Genomic DNA, 4,507 nt, shown 5'->3' on the forward strand with positions numbered 1-4,507 from the left:
ACATAGTCAAGGAACTCAGTACTAAGATACTCACCACCACGATCGGATCGAAGCATCTTAATGTTCCTGCCCAACTGATTCTCCACTTCTTGCTTAAACTCTTTGAATTTCACAAAGGTTTCTGACTTATGCTTGATTAGGTAGACATATCCATATCTACTAAAATCATCAGTAAAAGTCACATAGAACCGATTAGCATCTCTTGTGGCGGTTCTGAAGGGTCCACACACATCCGTGTGTATGAGGTCCAACAAACCTTCACCCCTAGCACAAGTGCCAGTAAAAGGTGACTTTGTCATTTTACCAAGCAAACAAGATTCACAACTATCATCTGACTTTAGGTCAAATGACTCCAAGACTCCATCCTTTTGGAGTTGGCCTATGCGTTTCTTGCTTACATGTCCAAGACGACAATGCCATAAGGATGCTTTATCTAAGCTAGTGGAAGAGTTAATACACAATACATTATTTCCTAGATTATCTACAACAGATACAGTTTCATACACGCCATCACAAGGTAATGCTTTAAAATAAAGAACATTATTAAAGAAAGCATCAATACTACCATTATTATTATCAAAATAAAAGGTAAAACCTTGTTTATACAATGCATGAAAGGAAATAACATTTCTTGCCATTTCTGGCGAATAATAACATTTATTCAAATCTAATGTAAACCCACTATTTAGCACTAAGGAATAAACTCCTATCTTGGTGACAGGTGAAGCTTTCCTGTTTCCCATGATCAAGTTTATCTTTCCCTGCTCCACATTCTCACTTCTTTTTAGTCCCTGCAAATCACAACATATGTGAATACCATAACCTGTATCAAGGACCCAAGACTTAGAATGAGGTGAGTTATTATACAATATAGTGTATATACCTGCATGGTTGGGCTTTACTTTCCCATCCTTCAAATCTTGTTGGTACTTTGGGCAGTTTCGCTTCGAGTGCCACTTTTCATGGCAATAGAAGCATTCAGCCTTATTAGGGTTAGCAGAAGGAGTGACAAAACCTTTCTTGGTTTTGCTTGAAGAGGAGCCTTCAAGGGTCTTACCCTTGGTACCCTTAGAAGGGTTCTTTCTCTTCTTCCCTTTGCCATGCCCGATTGCCAAGACATTGGCCGCCGTTGGAGTAGGAGTAGGAGTAGTAACAACCAACTTACCCTTTAGACCACTTTCGGCGGTCTTCAAAAGTCCTTGAAGTTTGCTGAGGGTGACTTCTTCCTTGTTCATGTGATATGCCATGCGGAATTGATCATAACACGATGGCAAGGAGTGCAAAATGATGTCTATTGCTAACTCCTCAGGGAAGTTCACATTCAGCTTCAGTAAACGGTCCACATACCTTTGCATTTTCTGTATGTGGCCCGTGATGGGTTCACTATCATTCATTCGGGTTGTTATCATGGAGGAGATTATTTCATATCACTCTTGATGAGCACTTTGATGGTAGCGGTCCATCAAGTCCTGGTGCATCTCAAAAGGATAATAGTCCTCATAGGACTTTTGGAGCTCGGCTGTCATGGTGGCCATCATGATGCATGCCACTTTTGTAGCATCTCTTTCATGTACCTCATATTCAGCAAGCTCTTCAGGAGTAGCAGTTGGCTCGGGTACCTTCAGCTCCTTGTCGAGAACATATTCTTTGTTCTCATACCGAGTGACCATCCTGATGTTTCTGATCCAATCTGTAAAGTTGGACCCATCAAAGATGACTCTCCCACAAAGATTCATGAGAGAGAAGGAGCTAGTAGGGTTTGAGCCAGAAGCATTGTTATTGGAAGACATCTGAAAAGAAGAGGGAATAGATTAGATTAGATATAGAGATAGTCCTTAACAAAACACCCAAATGTAATATTAAGGCTAGGACCCAACACAATATTTTATAACTTAGAAGAGGGATGCCGTAATCTAAGCTATAAGATATTTGAAGGTAGGTGAATGACGATTCACCAATTTCCATCATGAAAAACGAAATATTTAATTAGGTTTTAATTGGTTTAGAAACTCCTAGATTCTTTGAGATTCATTGAACTTTCTTCAATGGCATGTTTCAATCTCGAGTGTGCCCTTCAAGTTTTGTGACTGGGATGCCGAGGATCACAAAACAAGGTGTGAAGTAACCATGTAAATTACTTGGTACCCTTAATGTATTACCCCTCAATCGATGTGCCGGTTAACCACACACGCTCCATCGATACTATGATAAACATTAAGTCACCCTTTACCTACCTTGTTAAGTTCAAGTTAGTGTGTCGGTTAACCACACACGCTCCACTAACAACTTAAACAAAGTGTAAAGTGTAATTTCATGGATTAGCACCCTATTCACATTTTCCTAAAATAACTAAGATTGGTAATTCAATAAAGTTTAGTTACTTTAGTATTATCATTATACTTTTAATGAGAATTTATAAGTCCTTGTCCTACCCGTTCGACTAACGACCCTCCACCGATCAAGGAAGCGATGGGTGAGAGTGGACACCCATTAAGTTGCCATTTTATAGGCAACAACCTTATACCCCCCTTATAGACCGGCTTCGTGAATGAGGCGTACTAGCGGTAAGACGACTTGATCTTATACATATATATATATATATATATATATATATATATATATATATATATATATATATATATATATATATATATACATATATATATATATATATATATATATATATATATATATATATATATTATTAACTTATACATGTTGGGTTTTTGAGCATTCTAACACTCCTATGGTGTACATGCAACCCTAGAAACCTTGGATCTATGTTTGACTATGATACATGCAAATAATTATTTTTCCAAGGTTCTTATCCTATCTAGCATGGCATGGGGAACTTGAATCAAATAAAGCTAGTAGAATTACTTACCTTGTAGTTGTAGTTGATTGCTTGGAGTTTTAGAGCCTAGCACCAATAGTGTGGATGCCTCAAATGGAACTCACAAATCACCACAAACTTGGAACTTTGAGAGAATAGTAATCACCTTCTTGAAATCGGCCCTCTTACTTTACTCACCACAACTCGTATGATTTCAAGAACCAAAGCCTCCTTTATATAGTGTGGTGGATTAGGGTTACATTCATGTAAACCCTAATACCCATGTCTTTTCATTTCCATGAGATCCATGGGTTAAAGCTCCATGGAGTATCCATGGACTTTCCATGCAAGCCTAGCCCATTCCAAATAAGCATTAGCCCACACTATATAAATACAAGAGCCCATATTTAATTAGTCATAGTTTTGATCTCTAAATTAATTCTAGATTCATTATAGATCAATACTAACTAAATAATATGATTTTATATTAATATATTAGGACTTATAATATATTAGTAAATCATAACTTATACTATTCTCAAAGGATTATCCATAAATTGTTCGGGTGAAGTGCAACCCAAATGGACCATGACGGGTCGGGTCAAGTACATACCAAATATAGTTATGGACTTAGACACTATATCCAACAATATAGTCATTAGGGTTTACGACCCTAATACCATTTGGGCCGTAAACTCCAAACTTTTGAAGTTTGTGGGACTTTATTGTTTCACAATAACTCCTAGGGCATCCTCTCTCCAGATCTCTCTTGCAGTACTAACTTTAAAACACTCAGACTGATTCCTAAAAGCTTGAAAGTTAGCAGAAACAGTTATGACTTCTATTGAAGTGAATGGTTGTACAAAATAGAAATTTCGGGTTGTCACATTTTGTCACATACACATTTAAGTAAACTATATTATTCATAATGATAGTTTTATCGGTGAAAACTCTTACACTTACAAAAGAGCAAACACACAAACAGTCGGGTCTTGGTAAAAGACTACATTTCGGTAGAAAATATAGGATTTTCTAGAGTGTTCAACTATTTACGAATATTTACAATCAATGATGAACATTTACACTATGTTATTACAAACATTTTTATACAGGCAATGACACTAAATACTAATGAACTCACTAGCTTTATGCTGATAAACTCTTTCAAAATAACTTGTATTCTCAGGTCATCAGTAGACAGCTACTGACGAAGCTTTTGAGAAGATGGAGCACATACAAGACTCATCTTTTATTTTGATTATACATTTTGGTGTCTTACATACTATTCAGAACACGCTTGTATTAAAATTATTATGTTAATGCAATGGATGTTGTTGGTTGTCTGTACTATTATGCATTGTTATGATATTGTACATGACGTCCTCCACCCCAGAACGTTTCCGCCGTTCCGATTTTGGGGTGTGACAGATTGGTATCAGAGCATTGTTTATAGTGAATCGAGTATATCAACCAATAAATGATATACAAACTATAAACGCAACGGGATTAAAACACTCTGACCAAGGATATATACTTTTAAATAATAAAATATTTAACTAAGTATATATATACATCTATTCATACCAGGGTCAGTTTCATACTAGAACAGAACAAAAGTATTACGATCGTTGAACAAACACAATTAGGCTTAGAGACATATGGTCAAACCTAGGG

The sequence above is a fragment of the Lactuca virosa genome, chromosome 3 (assembly GCF_052849685.1).
Source record: "Lactuca virosa cultivar CGN04683 chromosome 3, Lactuca_virosa_CGN04683_v6, whole genome shotgun sequence".
NCBI classification, from domain to species: Eukaryota; Viridiplantae; Streptophyta; class Magnoliopsida; order Asterales; family Asteraceae; genus Lactuca; species Lactuca virosa.